Source organism: Carcharodon carcharias, chromosome 4 (genome assembly GCF_017639515.1).
Source record: "Carcharodon carcharias isolate sCarCar2 chromosome 4, sCarCar2.pri, whole genome shotgun sequence".
NCBI lineage: Eukaryota > Metazoa > Chordata > Chondrichthyes > Lamniformes > Lamnidae > Carcharodon > Carcharodon carcharias.
This window is the reverse complement of record NC_054470.1, coordinates 124,556,500-124,574,995: the sequence shown is the minus strand read 5'-3', so window position 1 is coordinate 124,574,995 and position 18,496 is coordinate 124,556,500. Positions and strand designations below refer to the sequence as shown.

Here is an 18,496-nt window from a genome sequence, read left to right as displayed (position 1 = left end):
TAGTTGGAGTCATACCTAGTGCAAAGGAAGATGGTTGTGGTTGTTAGGGGTCAGTTATCTCAGCTCCAGGACATCACTGCAGGAGCTCCTCAGAGTAGGTGTCCTCAGCCCAACCATCTTCTGCTGCTTCATCAATGACTTTCCTTCCATCATAAGGTTAGAAGTGGGGATGTTTGCTGATGATTAACCAATGTTCAGCACCATTCACAACTCCTCAGATACTGAAGCAGTCCATATCCAAATGCAGCAAGGCCTGGAAAATATCCAGACTTGGGCTGACAAGTGGCAAGTAACATTCACACCACACAAGTGTAAGGCAATGACCATCTCCAACAAGAGAAAATCCAACCATGGCCCTTTGATGTTCAATGGCATTACCATTACTGAGTCCCCCATTATTAACTTCCTGCAGGTTACCATTGTCAAAGGCTAGGAATCGTGCGACAAGTAACTCACCACCTGACTCCCCATGGCCTGTCCACCATCAACAAGGTACAAGTCAGGAGTTTGATGGAATACTCTCCACTTGCCTGGACGAGTACAGCTCCCACAACACTGAAGAAGCTGGACACCGTCCAGCACAAAGCAGTCCGCTTGACTGGCACCACATCCACAAACATTCACTCCCTCCACCACCGACGCACAGTCGCAGCAATGTGTACCATCTACAAGGTGCATTGCAGGAATTCACCAAAGCTCCTTAGACAGCATCTTCCAAACCACGACCACAACAACCTAGAAGGACAAGGGCAGCAAATGGATGGGAACACTCTCAATCCTGGCTTGGAAATATATCACCGTTCCTTCACTGTCGCTGGGTCAAAATCCTGGAACTCCCTTCCTAACAGCACTGTGGCTGTACCTACACCACATGGACTGCAGCGGTTCAAGAAGGCAGCTCACCACCACCTTCTCAAGGGCAACGAGGGATGGGCAATAAATGCTGGCCCAGCCAGCGACACCCACAAAGAATTAAAATATTCCTTGCATGTCTTAATGGGCTCCATCTTGTGCTCAAATTCACCTTTGAAATGGAGCAGTCAAATAAATGCCCCTGACTTAACGTACTAGTTGAGAAATCTGCCGGAGGAAGTTTCTCTACCACAGTCTACAGCAAGCCTACCTTCACTGGTCAACATATGCGTTGGGATTCCTACAGCTGTATACATTATAAGATTGTTCTGACCGGCAAACTTGTATATAGGGCTCGAGCCATCTGCTCACCTTGCAAGCTTGATGCTGAAATAGGGCGCATCAAAGGCATCCTGCAGGATAATGGCAACCCTGATCAGATCATTTTGCGCTGTATATCATGCAAGCTCATGAACGGGCCTAAGGCCGTCACTTTCGGCCCTGAAAAGTGCCCAGTTTACCTCAAATTACCTGGAAGGGCAAAGTACCTTAAAAATTTGAGCAACCGGTGAAGCTAGCTGTTTCACACTGCTAATCTGCAAGTGGTATTCGCCACTAACAGAATTCTGCCATCAAGCCAAAAGACATTCTGCCAACCACACAAATGAGTAATGTAGCTTATGAATTTCAGTACCAGTATGATGCTAGGTATGTAGGTCGTACATCCCAAAGACTAGCGGATTGTATCAAAGAGCATGTCCTTGTCACTGTTTGCAACAGACAAGGTACAGACCAGTACCAACCAGCCCATGCTTGCAAAACCCAGTGTCCAACATTAGATGCGATTCTGTGATTGGTCAACATTTGATAAATAATCCTCAGTATGCTAAGAATTACACTGACAACCAACTTATGATTGACTGTTGGGTTTGCAGTGTAGCACATTTGCATGTACTGGAAACTACATAAATTAATACACAGGGCCCTGTTCTTTGCAGGCAGAAAGAACATTGCGCCTGTTTCAGTTAAACAAAATAACTGACAGCCATTCGCTGACTCAATCCTCAGGGCAATGGCTTGACAATTCAAGGTCAAACTGCCTGGTTTAACTTTCAAACAATGCTTGGCAGTTAATTGTCAGTCACTAGCACTAATATGGCAACACCCCTACCAATCAGAGTCCACTTGCCAGCCAATCAACACTCTCCTCTTAATACAAATTGTTGTTTTCCCTTATATTGATATTCTTGCGAAGTGTGCAAAGAGTTCAAAATGAAAAGCTTTGCTATGTCTCTTTTTTCAGCAATACCCAAGTTCTGAATGACTGAACAACTAAGGAATTTGGATGTCCTTGTGCATGAATCACAAAATAGTGGTATGCAGGTGCTGCAAGAGATTAGGGATGCACATGGAATTTGCTGCAAAGAGACAAGCTGTTGAAACTTTTCATCTTGCACTCATCAAGACATTTGCAAGAATATCAAATCTAAAAGGAACAACAATTTATACTGCATGAGAAGAAGGTGCTAATTGGTAGAAGTGTTACCATGGAGAATGCACCAAGGAACAGTTAACTGCCGAGCTATTATTTAAAATCAGACTAGCAAGGCTGATTCTGATTGATCAAGGCATTGCCATGGGGAGTCAAGGAATTGATGTCCCCTGAGCTTTTGTTTAGTTGAAAAGGAGCAATGCATGAACATGCTTAGTTTGCAAAAGACAAGGCTCTGCGTGTGAATATATGTAGCTTCCAGCATGCAAAAATAAGCCACACTGCGAGTCTGGCTGATCATCTTAAACTGGTTGTCAGGGTAATTCTTAGCGCAATCAGGATTGTTTAGCAAATGCTGTCCTATTGCAGAATTACATCTGACGTTGGACATATGTTGTGAGCTTTGCAAGCACAGGCTGGCTGAGTACAATCAGTATTTTGCCCATTGCAAACAGCCAAAGGGTCATGCTGCTTGATACAATCCACCAGTCATTGGAACATACTGCCAACATACCTGGCATCACACCAGCACTGAAATTCATATACGACATTATTCATTAGTGCAATAGGCAGACGTCTTTTTGGGTCGACAGCAGCATGCTGTCAGTGGAGAATATCACTCATGTTGCAACTGCATAGTTGCAGCGTGAAATGGCTTGCTTCACCTGGCGTCTCAAAAATTTGAGCAACATACCCTTCTCGGGTAATCTGAGGTAGGCTGGGCATTTTTCAGGACCAAAAGTGGAAGCCTTCAGCCCATTCATGAGTTTGCATAATATACAGCAAGCAATGATCTGATCAAGGTAGCCATTATCTCACAGTATAACTTTGATAGTAGGAAAGTCTTGCTACAACTGTACAGGGCATTGGTGAGGCCACACCCAGAGTGCTGTGTACAATTTTGATCTCCTTATTTAAGGAGGGACATACTTGCACTGGAAGCAGAGAAGAATTAGTGGGCTGTTTCCTAGGATGAACGGGATGTATTGTTAAGAAAAGTTGAGCAGGTTAGGCCTATACTCATTGGAGTTTGGAATAAGAGGTGATCTAATTGAAACATACAAGATTCTGAGAGAGCTTGATAAGGTAGATGCTGAGAAGATGTTCCTCCTCGTGGGGGTATCTAGAACTAGGGGACACTCAGTTTAAAAATAAGGAATCTTTCTTTCTAGAAAGAAATGAGGAGGAATTTCTTCTTTCAGAGGATCATAATCTTTGGAACTCTCTTTCACAGGGAGCTGTGGAGGCTCAGTCATTGGATATATTCAAGGCTGAGTTAGGCAGATTTTTGATCTAAAAGGGAGTCAAGGGTTAGGAGGAAACAGGCAGAAAAGGGGAGTTTAGGCCACAATCAGCTCAGTCATGATCTTATTGAATTGATGGAGTAGGCTCAAATGCTAATCTCCACCTTCATTACTCTAGACTCGACTAATTGCTGGCCTAGTCAGCCTCCCATCCTGCATCCTCCATAAACCAACACACCCACAAATCTATTACCCATACCCAATCCTGCCCTCCTGACCAACATTCCCATCCTCACTGTCCAACACTGACTCCACACCTGCCAGTGCTGCAAACTTAACAATGTCACCATTGTTGTATTAACCTCCCAGCTTTAACATGTTCCAGCCCTATAAATCCCCACTTCTCTGACAGCAGCCTTTTGTGTCTGTCCTCCATATATGTCACAGCCATCTCCCCTTCCTCCTTGAAGACCCAACATCTCTTTGACCAAGCATTTCAAGTTCCCTTTCTGTCTAAATATCTCTTGATTTGGCTTCCATTTTTCCTCACAACTCTGAAATGCTTCAGGACATTTTTCTCCATTAACAACGAGTTTATACAAACGGTATTTGTCATCGTGTCAAATGAGCACAAGCTTATCAAAGAAATTTTGCATCATCTGATTTGCCAGAGTATTAGTTCTCTGAACTCATTAGAGCAATATATGTTTCAACAGTTTTGATAGACCGGTTTATATAAAGTCACCTATGTAAACATATCCATCAACTTGAAATGCAATTCTAACCATTAAACATCAACAATGATTGACTCAAGTCTTGCTGTGTTGTTGCACACATCCTTCATAATAGAAAATAATTTAGACAAAAATAGTTCCATCCGTTTTGCACTTCAGTGTGAAATTACCTTTTTTCAGACTTAACTGCAATGCATATCATGAAATTTCAGCGCAGTCTTGTACTTCAAATGACACCTCTCACTCATTGAGAACTAAACCATTGCACCCTAGATAGTCCTGAACCATTTTTAAAACTAACACGACACACGTAAATAATACTGAAAAATACAAAGCTGTGTACCAATCATAACAGCCAACTGTAAGAGTTTTGTAGAAGTATACTGTAACTTATAATTTAAAATGTAAATATTGCACACAATTATAACTGGCACTGATCTGCTCAGGTGGATTGCAACAGCATTTGAAATTGCACATTAGCCATTTGATTAAATCTATAATATACATGCTTTTTGAGTTCCGTGTCTGAGGCTTTCTCTACATTTGTATCTTTTTCGCTATTAACTATATATATTCGCTCAGAATATCACAGGGCATTTTTAGCATTGAAATCACAATGGATTACATATTAATAAGGGTTCAATGAATCAATCTGTAATTGATGATTATGAACTGAACTTGATATTAAAAACTCTTCATTATCAATTTTAATGTCCCCAAAATATTTCAGTACTCAGAACCACTTATATTGCGTCCTGTTCAGAGTTCGCATCCTCTTTTGTCCCAATGTTGTACGCGAACTGTAAATACTATTTCCGAGTTCTGAAATTCCAGCTCCAACATTCTGCTTCACACACACACTCATTTCAAACAAGGCCTCAGCTACCCAGTGTCTGTCTCTGAAACTGTAAATAACAGGAAGAAACGTGCTGCCTACCGGCGACTATTCCTCCCTAGCCTTCACACCTTTGCAACCTTGTACACAGAGATGTCATCATTCTAAGTTTAAAAAAGATACACAATACCACTAAACGGAAAAAAATAGTGAATACAAACTGCTTCAGACCTTCCTGTATTGCAAGGCCTACTTCTTCAACTGAGCAAGTCGCAGCACGGCTCGAGCCTCCGACACAGCTGATTGGTGGCAATGAATTTACGTCACTCGGTAAACCCGCCTTTTTGATCGGAATCCCAGTCGCTCAGCTGCTCAGTGCTGAGAGATCTGGATTGTCATGCTGTTGGTTGCTGTTTTTGCTGTGGAAAGCATTTTGAGTATGGTTGTGTTCTTTACTGTAAAGTGAGGAAATTTGTCGGCGGCGAGCAGGATTATGCAAACCCAAAAGTTTTTTTTTATTTTCTGAAATTGGGTATCTTTTGAGCGAAAGCTTTGAAACAGTATGGTCTTTTAAAATCTCTTCTCATCCTGTTAGTGTGTTTCTGCGTTTTCTTACATTTATCCCAATGAATCCATTGCCCTTTCTGTAGAACTTGCCCTCTTTGTACTACTTCATTTTGGGTCACATTTGTTTAGTCTGAGCTTGTTGATTTTTCGGCACATGTTTATTATATTTTCAGCACTATGCCTTTAAATATATTCCACTTATCCTTGACTCAATTGTTGAACAACCTCCCTGTTTTCCTTCTCCCACCCCTTTCAGCAATTTTATCTCTTTTCCGATTATATATCTGGGTCTTGGGTAATTCTGACTCCCAGATCATGTTAAACTTAAACTTAATCGTTTTGTAACCACTCGCTGCTTAAACGCTACAAATTCCAACCATGTGGGTTATTGACAAAGTGGTTAATATGTCCCAAGCGCTTCTTCGCAGGTCCTTCAATTGTTTAGAACCAGATGCTCTTTGCATAGCTGTCGAAGAAGTATTGATAAACGGGGAAAGAGCTGCTGGGAGATATTGCCTGGACATGAGATGGAAGGAGTAATAATGTATCCAGGATTGGCTTGCAAGGAGGCACACTGAAGCTACCGAAGTTTTTGATTTTTAAAAAAAGCTGGATAAGTGCCTGCAAGGGGAGAGCTTCATAAGACCATAAGACGTAGGAGCAGAAGTATTCCATTCGGCCCATCGAGTCTGCTTCGCCATGCAATGAGAACATGGCTGATCTGATAATCCTCAACTCCATTTTCCTACCTTATCTCCATAAGCCTTGATTCCTTACTGATTAAAAATCTGTCCATCTAAGCCTTGAATATACTTAATGACCCAGCATCTACAGCCCTCTGTGGTAAAAAAAAATTCCACAGATTCACTACCCTCTGAGTGAAGAAATTCCTCCTCATCTCTATTTTAAATGGGTGCCCCCTTATTCTGAGATTATATCCTCTGGTCCTAGACTCTGCCACAAGGAGAAACAACCACTCAGCATCTACCCTGTCAAGCCCCCTAAGAATCTTATATGTTTCAATGAGGTCGCCTCTCATTCTTCTAAACTCCAATGAGTACAGGCCCAACCTACTCAACATCTCCTCATAAGAAAATCCCTCCATACCTGGGATCAACCTAGTGATCATCTGGACTGCCTCTGATGCCAGTATATCTTTCCTTAGATAAAGGGACCAAAACTGTACCTAGTATTCCAGGTGTGGTCTAACGAGTGCCTTGTATAGTTTTCGCAAGACTTCCCTATTTTTATACTCCATTCGCTATGAAATAAAGGCCAACATTCCATTTCCCTTCCCTATCACCTGCTGAACTTGTATGTTAACTTTTTGTGGTTTCATGCACAAGGACTCCCAAATCCCTCTGTGCTGCAGCTTTCTGCATTTAAGTAATATTCAGCTCCTCTAATCTTCCTGCCAAAATGCATAACCTCACATTTTCCCACATTATATTCCACCTCCCAAGTTTTTGTCCACTCACTTAATCTGTCTATATCCCTTTGTAGACTCTTTGTGTCATCCTCACCACTTGCCTTCCCACCTATTTTTGTGTCATCCACAAACTTGGTGATAGTACATTCACTTCCCTCATTTAAGTCATTAATATATATTGTAAATAATTGAGGCACCAGCACTGATCCCTGTGGCACTCCACCAGTTACAGGTTGCCATAGTGAAAATTCCCCTCTTATCCCAACTCTCTGTCTTCTTTAAGTTAGCCAATCCTCCATTCATGCTAATAGACTCCCCCAACACCATGGGCTCTTATCTTATTAAGTAGCCCTATGTGTGGTACATTATAGAATGCCTTTTAGAAATCCAAATATATTACATCTACTGGTTCCCCTTTATCCTGCTTGTTACCTCTTCAAAGAATTCAAATAAAATTGTTAGACATGATTTCCCCTTCAAGGAGCCATGCTGACTCTACTTCATTAGATTATGTATTTCTAAATGCTCTGCTATTACATCCTTCATAAGGGACTCCAACATTTTCCCAATGACAGATGTTAAGCCAATTGACCTATAGTTAGCTGTGTTTTTGTGTCTCTCCCTTTTTGAATAAGGATGTGACATTGGCCATTCTCCAATCCTCTGGGAGTTTTCCAGAATCTAAGGATTCTTGGAAGATTACTACCTGTGCATCCACTATCTCTGTAGCTACTTCCTTTAATATCCTCAGGTGCAACCCATCAGGTCCAGGTGACTTATCAGCTTTTAGCACCATTTGTTTCCTTAGTACTTTGTCTCTGGTGATAGTTATTGTATTTATTTTCTCCCCCCGCTTTTGCCCCTTGATTCTTCAGTATTTTTGGAATGCTATTTGTGTCTTCTACTGTGAAGACTGAAACAAAGTATTTATTCAACTCCTCTGCTATTTCCTGATTCCCCGTTATTATTTCCCCAGCCTCATTTCTAAGAGGTCTATGTTCACTTTGGCCCTTGTCTTCCTTTTTATGTATTTAAAGAAGCTCTTACTATCAGTTTTTATAATACTTGTTAGTGTACCTCAAAATTTATTTGCTCCCTCTTTATTATTTTTTGGTCATCTTTTGTTGGTTTTTAAAACCTTCCCAATCCTCTGGCTTACCACTAATCTTTGCCACATTGTATGTTTTTTTGTTCAATTTGATACAGTCCTTACCTTCCTTGGTTAACCATAGTTGGTTTAATCCTCTTCCTTCAATACTTCTTCCTCACTGGGATAATCTTTGTTGAGACTCATGAACTATTTTCTTGAACATCTGCTATTGTTCATCAACCGTCCTTTCTGATAAACTGCTTTCCCAGCCCACTCCAGCCAACTCTGCCCTCATTCCATTGTAATTAGCCTTATTTAAGTTTAGTACAGTTGTTTCCGACCCGAGTTTCTCTCACTCAAACTGAATGCTAAATTCGACCATATTATGGTCACTGTTTCCTAGGGGATCTTTTACTCTGAGATCATTTATTAAGCCTGCCTCATTACACATTACCAGATCCAAAATAGCCTGATCCCTGGTTGGATTCATAACATATTGTTCTAAGAAACTGTCCTGAATACGCTCTATGAATTCTTGCTCATGACTACCTCTGCCAATTTGATTTTCACAATCTACATGAAGATTACAGTCACCCATGATTAATGTACTGCATTTTTTACATGGCCTTATAATCTCTTGATTTATTCTCTGTCCTACAGTATAGCATACTGTCAGGGGGCCTATAGACTACTCCCACCTGTGTCTTCTTTGCCTTATTATTTCTTACGTCCACCTATATGGATTCTACATCTTCCGATCCATGTTACAGAAAGTTTGGGGAAATTTTCATTGTGGATGCCTATACTTTGCTTAATCACCTCCAGGGGTCAGAGAGAAAATCTCCACAGTTTTTCTTCCTGAATTGTGCCAAGTCTTTTCATATCATTTTCTTTTGCTTCTCTTAAGAACTCACATGTCTACCAGCAAGGTTGGCAAGACAGGCTTTGGGATTGGTGGTTGGGTTTAATGATGTGAACAAGTTGCACCCTGTAGGGTGGAACAAGGTTTATAGCTCAGCTGTCCTTTACCTATTATTTTTCATATGAACGTAATTTAAGCCCAACTGGTGGACCAACCAATGTGCTAGGATCACATTTTTTGTATCTGCTGTCCTACTAGTAAAAACCAAAACCTACGTTTATCATTTATCTAATAATCTTCTCCTGACTTTTTTTCAAATGAGGGCGGTGTCTTTTGAGTTAAGGTAGCTGCAGAATGACATGCTTTGTGATGAAAGAAACTATATCAACTTTTTGTGGCCGACTTTGAAATCTGATTATTGAGAAAGTAATCTCCACAGTCGTCCAGAGCAATGTAGATCTTATTCAGGCTGCTTTGCTAATGCAACTTGCAGAGGTGTTCCTGTCACTGGTGGTGGATTTATTCTCACTTTGTTCCAGCTAGATGATAGTTACCTATCAGGTATTGTTGTTCTGGCCAGGCAAAAAGTTCTGAACAGTTTTAGTTGGCTAAATTCAGGCAGTGTCTCAACATGTATCTGTGGGTACTTCAATCTTGACTCTCCTGACCTAGCTTCAATTTCTCTGAACTATTGTGTGGTGCCATGGAAGATAAAAGTATACTATATATTAGGCAAACAGAAATGCTACCTTTGTTGATTTCTTACCAGCTTCAATTAGAGACTCAAACATGGTTTCTTTGTGTGCCAGATACCTGGCTAATGAAAAATAGCAGCCTCTGATAGCGTACTGTCTAAATACAAATGCACAGCTTAACTGAATGTCAGGACATGGCTTTGCACCAGTGTCCTCAAATCGGAATTCCCAATCTCAGCCATATACCACTTGGGAAAACATAGAGTGGAAGCTAAGCAGTTCCTGGTGTTGGTGATGGTGGTGTTGGTTTTGGTGCTGGTGGTAGTAGTAGTAGTATTAATAGTAGCAGTAGTAGAAGAAGAAGAAAAAATTAGGGGGGGAGAACAACTCTAGATCCCTCTACCACACTTTATAGAAGCCAACTGAAACTGGCATAAACTGCCTGGTTTCTTTGGGGAGCTGCACTTTTGTCACAACTGAGGAGAGGAGGCATTTGGGAGTTCTTACCTCCAATTTTTAAAAAAAATCAGTCAAATTATAATGGTTCTTTCTTAACATTGTTGGATTGTTGATTTATTATGTTGTATGACTTACCTTAATATGACCAATTGTGGATATGATGGTGTTGATATGTAACAGTTAACACAAATTTCTATTTATTTCACTGATAAGGAGCATATCTTAACTCACCTGTGAAATAAATTAATTCAGACTTATTATTCTATAACTCTATATTAACTTTAATCTTTGTTTAAAATCACCCCATCTAGATCATGTCTTGCCTTGATCTTTTTTCAATGTAATAATCAATGTGTTTCTTTATAACAGAAATATTTTGCATCCAATAAATATTATTAACTGTTCCTTGCATCAAATGTATTCATATTAATTTTGATGACCACAATTACAAAATATTTTACTGAGAAACAAAGCTTGAAACATCCAGCAGATCAGGACAGCATCTGTGGAAAAACAGCAGACATTTTTCAGGCCATATAACCTGAAACATGGTGGGTTTTCCACAGATGATTCCCTGACCTGTTGGTGTTTTTGAATCCTTGTTTCATTTTTGGATGTCTGCTATTTGCAATCTTTTGGGTTTTTTAAAACTATTTTACATCTAATCTTACGAACAAGTTGTATAGTTTGTTCAATTTTCTTGAACTTGTACTCAGAACAATACTGAAGTATCTGACTGTTGTATTTGCTTTTCTCATCGTGTAACGTAGTGAAGGTACATTTCCTTTTTTCTTCGTGCAAGTCTCACAAAAGTAACCATCTGTCCTTGCTTTCCTTCAACCCATTCACGCACTATTGATTGTATGAATAAAAAGAGAAACAACATAAATGTAGATGGCTTATCACAGATTAATGGACAAAAGCTACATAAGGTGGTGTCTGCAGGTTGAGAACTTAAAAATCTGATTTGCTAAATGTGACAGCAAAAAAAAAATTAAGCATCAATGCTGTAAAGACTCGGGCTATGAGGATCCAAACAGCAAATAAGATACCAAAATAAATTAAGACCTTACAGATGAAAGAATTGCATTGTTTTAAATATCAAGGAAGTAGCGGTCTAACCAGATTTAGACACAGGCGGTGAGCTAGATTTTCCCCTCAAAAAAAGCAGCAGCTATCTCCAAAAAGCTCAATTTTGTTCTGAAGGACTGATGTCCTGGATGTCAGAATATTCAATTGCATTGGGCATAATTCATGTTTACATGGAACTGTTCAAACAAAGTTACAAAATTTTTGAAAGTGCAAAGGCAAGTTAATGAGGAACATTTTCAAGATCCAGGTGCAATAACAGGTAACTGAATGAGGTAAGAAAAATAGGCAACTTAATCTTAGTTTTTTTGTCATATAATGTTGATGTAACTTCTAGTGAAGTAATGCTATCTGGAAAAACAATGATGCCACTTCATTATTGCCCGATGAGCCATTTAAGTCATAATATTAAAGATGCTTGCTGAAGACTAAAAATATATCATCAAATGGCCCGAGCAATCTAATCCCTGTAGTTTGCAGACAAAGAGAGTGATCCATATCAAGATCTCACATAAATAGTATAAAATATTTTAAAGCATGTTTTAAAGCATATTTTAAAAGAAGATTGACAAGTCCATTGTTATAAAGGGATAATTTTCATAATATTTTTCTGATTTGTTGTTAAGTAGGTTTATGGGTATAACTGTAGATGGTTCTGTCTGTGTGATTTAATTACATTTAGAGTCAGGTTGCCTGCAAGCTTGAAATTATCAAAAGAAGCTAGTTGTAGAAATGTACTTAAAATGCTAATGAGTAAACATGGATGTTGTCTTAGCATATAAGGTATGAAGAGAATTTGCATTTTAAATAAGTGAAGGGATTGTTTGAATTTGAAAGGGATGTTAGTCTGTTTACAGCTAGCAAGATAAACAAGGCTAAGGAGTGTGTTTATTTTTCCCAAAGGAGAATGAAAGGCTATGTTGGGGGCCATGTAAGATCTAACAGGAGTGTGTGAAACAGTCTTGAAGAAGCCTCCAACATTCATGCATAAGTCTGCTATGTCCAGGAACTAAAGTTGGAGAAAACCATTTGGAATTCCACTGTCAATTGGTATTGTGCTAACTTGCTGGTTTCATTTTAAATCTAAAATATATTTTGGACTGTTGCCTTAAAGGGGGTGTGTAACTGGGAGTCAGGTTAATTAGAAATGTTATGAGTTGTTAGAGTAGTGAGTCATTGTAGTCTAATGTATCTGTTTGAAATCTTTTGGGGAGAGTTATCTACCTGTTGTGGGAGTGTTGTGTGGGTGTGGGCGGGCATAGACCTGATGGGTGAGCCAATTAAGGCCCACCCAGCATGACTCACACCTGGAAGCGCTGAGCACTCCTTGTGCAGGTGGGGAGGTTCCCTAAGTTGGGAGTGTGCTCTTTTGCGCATGCGCACGAAAAAACACAGAAATCTCCCTGAGGCACACTGAGCCAAATATCCTCCCCTTTATTTTGTTAATATTTTAATTTAACTTTTAAAGTCTATGAAGGTCTTAGTGGACTCATTACTTCTGAATTCAGTGCATACATCTTCTCGTAATAAATATAAATTGCAAAACTGTTGTGATAGCGTGACCAAGTTTCCCTTGTGGGTTTGATCCTCCTGGCCCACATCATCTGCCACGTCATAACACCATGTGATATTTCAATATTAAAAGATGATCCTTGAAAAGTTTGCCAAATTTCATGATTAATTTAGCTGATAAAATAGTTTTAGTTTTGAAGACGAGAAGTAGCATTCCTATTTCACTTTTGCATTGGCAGCTCAGTGTTGTCCGTTCTCAGTGCAACTGTATTTTTAAAATACTTATAAGATTATGTTCTTCTGAATTTGTGCTTCTGAAGTTGTCTATTGTGAAGCTAATGGTTTTTCATTACCAAGGATTTCTTATTTGTGAAAATAACTCATTTTAATGTAAAAAGCTCTATTTTCATTCGGGGGGTAGAGGGGGGAAGAATGACAAAGGTGTATTATTCAAAGCAACTGTTAGCTCTTGGGGAAATGACAGGGTGAAAGGGTTTTGCATTTGAGGTTTTTTATACATACACAAAGCTGTTAGCATTTGTGAAGAAACTGTTCCAAAACAAACAGATGAACAGTTAGATCACTGTAGTTCATCCTTGCCTTTGTTTGTTTTGCTGTCGTATGCGAGCTCCCTAGTATTAACTTAGAGCCTGTAAGGTAGTAAACATTTGTAATTCAAATCCCAGTTTGCCGAAAAATCGCATATGGGCTTCTTCTAATGGAGAGTTTTGCCAACTTCAGGTGGACAAATGTCCTCTTTCACATAGTACAAGTTTGACTCTGAATGACTGAATAAGGAGGCACATTAGTTTTATCTGTGAAAATGTCTCTGGCCTGGACTGCCCTGCAATGAAGGGAAGATGTGAGTAGAGGAACACAGAAGGGAAGTAAAGGAATAAAAACTATGAACCAAGAGGTGAAAGTAGATGGGGGAGATGGAAAGTATATGACCGGACTGGTTGCATCTGAACAGAGACAGCATCCATGTCCTTGCAGGCAGTTTGCTAGTGACAGGGGAATGAGAACTACGAGGTAATATTAGAGGGGGACAGCAAGGTGCACAAAAAAAGTGGGAGAGGGAGAGACAGCACTGGAGTAAGAAATAGTCAGGTATTAGGTGGGGTCAGAGTAAGAGGGAATGCAATAAGATTGAAGTTAGGTTTGCAGTTCATGTATGTGAACACATGAAGCATGGTAAATAAGATTGGCAAGCTGCAGGTGCAGGTAGCCATGTGGGCGGATGACGTTGTGGCGATAACAAAGGCCTGGCTTAAAGAAGAGCAGAAATGGTTACTACATATTCCTAGTTATAAGGTGTTCCAAAAAGATAGGGAAGGAAAGAGAGAAGGGTCACAGTGTTGTTTAAGGGTAATATTACAGTTCTGGAGAGAGAGGATGTCTGAGAGAGGTCAAGGACTGAATCTACTTGGTTCGAACTAAGAAACAGTAAGGGTACCTTTACGTTGTTGTGTGCATTCTGTGGGCCGCCAACTAATGGGAAAGATATGGAATAACAAATTTGCAAGGAAATTGCAGTGGTGCAAAAACTATAGTTATAATGGGGGACTTCTGTTGTCCTCACACAGGAATGGTAATAATGTAAAGGCCAGAGCGAGGGAAGTGCTTCTAAAGTCTGTTCATGAAAATTTTCTACATCAATATGTTTCCAGTCCAATGTGGAAGGAGGCATTGCTGGATCTGGTACTGAGCAATGAGGTGAGCCAAATGGATCAAGTGTCAGTGGGGGAACATGTAGGCCACAGTGATCATTGTATCATAAGGTTTAGGTTGGCTGTGAAAAAAGACAAAAAGAATCCAGACTAAAAATAATTAATTGGCATAGTGCAACTTCAGTGGGCTGAGTCATAGACCCACAATGGCACAAGTGGCATTCGGTCCTCCATGCTTCCTCCCTAGACAGCAATCGGATCAGCCTCATTCCCCGATTCTATTCCTGCAGCCCTGCAAGTTTATTTCTTTCAAGTGCCTATCCAATTAGCTGTTCTCATTGATCATGCCAGCTTGCACCATTCATGTAGGCAGCAAGTTCAAGATCATTGCTCCTCACTGCAGACAAAAAAGTTCTTCCCACATCCCTGCCCCATATTTCTTGCCTAAAACCTTAAACCCGTGTCCTTGAGTCCTTGTATGATCAACTAATGTGAACATGTTTTCTTTGTCTACCTTATATAAGCCTGTCATAGGGCAGGATTTTCCCATTGGGGGGCAGGCGGGGCCCGGGGCCCGCTCACCGACGCATAAAATGATGCGCAGTGACGTCGGGCAGAACACCCCATTTAAATTTTCAGGTAGGCAGGGCTCAGCCAAATCAGCTGTGCGCCTGCTGACCTGTCAATGGCCAATTGAGGCCATTGGCAGAGTCATTAAACTAATTAATGGACCTGCCCGTCCAACCTTAAGGTTGGCGGGCAGGCCAGGAGCCCTGGCGGGAATTAGAAAAAGCATGAAACCTCATCCACGGGGAGAATGAGGTTTCATGTAGGTTTTTAAAAATTTAATTAAAGTTTTTAAAAATGTTATGGACATGTCCCAACTCATGTGACAGTGTCACATTAGGGGGCATTTCAGGGAATTTTTTTTCTCTACTTTTAATATTTTTGACAGTAGAGGCAATCTCCCTGAGGCAGCACTTAGCCTCAGGGAGATGAATGTGCTCTTTCATGCACATGCATGAAAGAGTGCACCCTCAGGTTTAGGGAATCCCCCCTCCCCGCCCGCACTGGGAGCACATAATGCTTCCATGCGGACATTACGCTGGGCGGGCCTTAATTGGCCTGCCTCATAAAATAGTGGCATGCCCCCAATCGGGAGCGCCGATCGGAGGCATGCCTGTGTGCACCTGCATTTCAACTTCGCCCCCAATGGGAGGAAGATCTTGCCCATAATCTTGTGTACCTTTATTGGATCTCCCCTCAACCTTCTTTGTTCCAAGGAGAACAATCCCAGCTTCTCCAGCCTAATATTGTAGCTAAAATCCCTCATCCCTGCAGTCATTTGAGTAAATCTCCTGTGCACCATCTAAAGGAAAAGAATTGGACACAATATGTCCGAACCAGTATTTTATACAAGTTTAGCATAATTTCCCTGCTTTTGTACTCAATATTTTTTTTTAAAATGAAGCTGAAGATCACATATGCGACACTAACCACGCTTTCAATATGTCCTGCCACCTTCAAAGATGCATGCATTGGAACCCCCAGATCCCTCTGTCCCTGCACATTCTTTAGAACTGTGCTATTAAGACTATTTTGCCCCTCCTTCTCCCAATCCCTTCCGCCAAAATACATCACCTCACACTTCTCCGTATTGGATTCCATCTGTCATTTATCTGTCCATCCTACTAAGGATATCTATGCCCTGCAGCAGTCAATGGGTATCATCTTCATTGTTTACCACACCTCCAAATTTGGTATAATTGGCAGATTTTGAAATTTTACTCTCAATTCCAATACCCAAGCAATTTATATGTATCAAAAAACAATAGTGCACCACTGACATTGGGAGGACACCACTGTCTTCCTCCAATCTGAAAAACAACCATTTACCATGACACGCTGTTTTCTGTCATTGGGTCCATTTTTCTTTATCCAAGCTGACAGTAACCCTCCTATTCCATGAGCTGAAATATTGTTAACATGATTTTTTGTCAAACACTTACTTAAAATCCATAAAGCCAACAGCCATCGCATTCGCTTCATCAACTTTAATTGGATCTGGCCCAGGTAATTTGGAATCAAAGATTAGCAGACAAAACTCATTCACTCATGTTTCCAGAGCCACTTTTATCCAATTCAGGATCATGGGGAGTCGGACCATATCCCAACAGGCAATGGGCACTAAGTGGGGTACATCCAGGACAGGATGCCAGTCCATCATAGGGCACACACTTGCAAGAACACACTCACTAGGGGGCAATTTAACTGTAACCAATCTGCCTAACCGGTACATCTTTGGATGGTGGGAGAAAACCAGAGCACTTGCTGAAACACACGCGGACACAGGGAGAATTGCAAACTCCACACAGACCCTGGAGGTCAATATCAAACCCAGGTCCCAGGAGCTGCAAGGCAGCAGCGTTAACCACTGCACTACCATGCCACCCTGGCAGACAAAACTGTAATTGAAAAATGGGCTGCCTTAAGAGGAGATAGTTTGGGTATAGTCGAGGTTTATTTTCAGAAGGGGAAAAGGTAGGACAAACAAAACTGGAGCTCCCTGGATGATCAAAGAGAGGAAGATGAAAACGGATGCTTATGACAGATGTCAGGTGGATAATGCAAGGGAGAACCAGGCTGAATATGGATAGTTCAGAGGAAAAGTGAAAATAGAAATGAGAGCTGCAAAGTGAGAGCATGAGAAGAGATTGACAACCAACATAAAAGGGAATCCCAAAGTCTTCTGTATGCAAAAAAAGTAAAAGTGTGGGAAAAGGAATAGTCAGGCCCTTTAGGGACCAAAAAGAGGATTTATGCATCAGTTTTTACCAAGGAAGAAGATTCTGCCAAAGATGTAGTGAAAGTGCAGGTAATTGAGAAACTGAATGGGCTAGAAATGGATGAAGTGAAGCTATTAGAAAGGCTGGCTGCATTGAAAGTTGTTAAGTCACCTGGGCCAGATCCAATACATCTGAGAATACTGAAGGAATTAGATACAGAAATTGATGCGGCACTGTCCATAATTTTCGAATCCCCGTTGGACATGTGCAATATTCCAGTTCTCTGGTATTACCCATGTTCAAAAATGGGTGTGGAAGTAAACCCAGTTAATAAATGCAGGTCAGTTGATTTAACCTCAGTGGTGGGAAAGTTTTTAAAAATGAAAATCTGGGGAAAAATTAATAGCACTTAGACAATGGTAGATTTATTAAGGAAAGGCAACATGTGGAAGGCAAATCATGTTGAACTAATTTGATTGAATTTTTGATGAGGAAACAGGGTTGATGAGAATAATGTGGTTGATGGCAAGTACATGGATTTCTAAAAGGCATGGAATGTACTGCCACCTATTGGGCTTGACAGTAAAACTGAAGCCCATGAAGTTAAAGGGACAGTGGCAGCATGGAATCAAAGTTGATTGAGTGATAGGAAACAGTGAGGCAGTGAACAGTTGTTTTTCGGACTCTAGGAAGGTACATTGTCATGACCACAGCAGATGTTAGTTGCTCGCAAACCAAATTCCAGAGGGAAAATTGGCTTATTGGCCATTACCTTTTTTTTGTATACTGAAAACGAGAACATGATGTATGCACCTCAGCAGCAAGAAACTCAGTAACACTTTTGGGATTTTAAAAATTAAAAGTAAAAATTTTATTAACAAGAATAAAAGAAAACTTAATTGCACAAGATTAAAGTTGCACAATTAAGGTTAGTCTTTGAACATATTCCCCAAAAAGAATCTCTACTTGGTCAGACCGGCAAGTAAACACCTTCCAGGCAACAATCCCTTATGGATGTTTAACTATAAAAATCCAGTAATATTACCCAAGGCAAACTGCTGTAGCCTGGATAAGGCATACCACATGACCTCTAACCCTCTTCCACTCTGTGGTGGAGATCCAAATTTCAGAATAAAACTGCTTTTTGCAGTCCAAGATTTCCTGATTTGACCGGATGGTT

The 18,496-nt window shown here is 40.5% G+C and overlaps 1 protein-coding gene across 3 annotated transcripts in view; it reads right to left on the bottom strand.

The window, feature by feature from the left end:
• Nucleotides 1–5,464, bottom strand: part of fbxl17 (F-box and leucine-rich repeat protein 17) — an 869,933-nt gene extending 864,469 nt beyond the window's left edge. For 2 of the 3 annotated variants that reach the window (XM_041185747.1, XM_041185749.1), the window contains exon 1: nucleotides 5,389–5,464. The gene's annotated coding sequence lies outside the window, so the exon portion shown is untranslated. Of the gene's footprint in view, nucleotides 1–5,259; nucleotides 5,340–5,388 lie in introns of those variants that run through there. The other variant, XM_041185748.1, reaches the window with a different exon arrangement.
• Nucleotides 5,465–18,496: the final 13,032 nt, after the last annotated feature.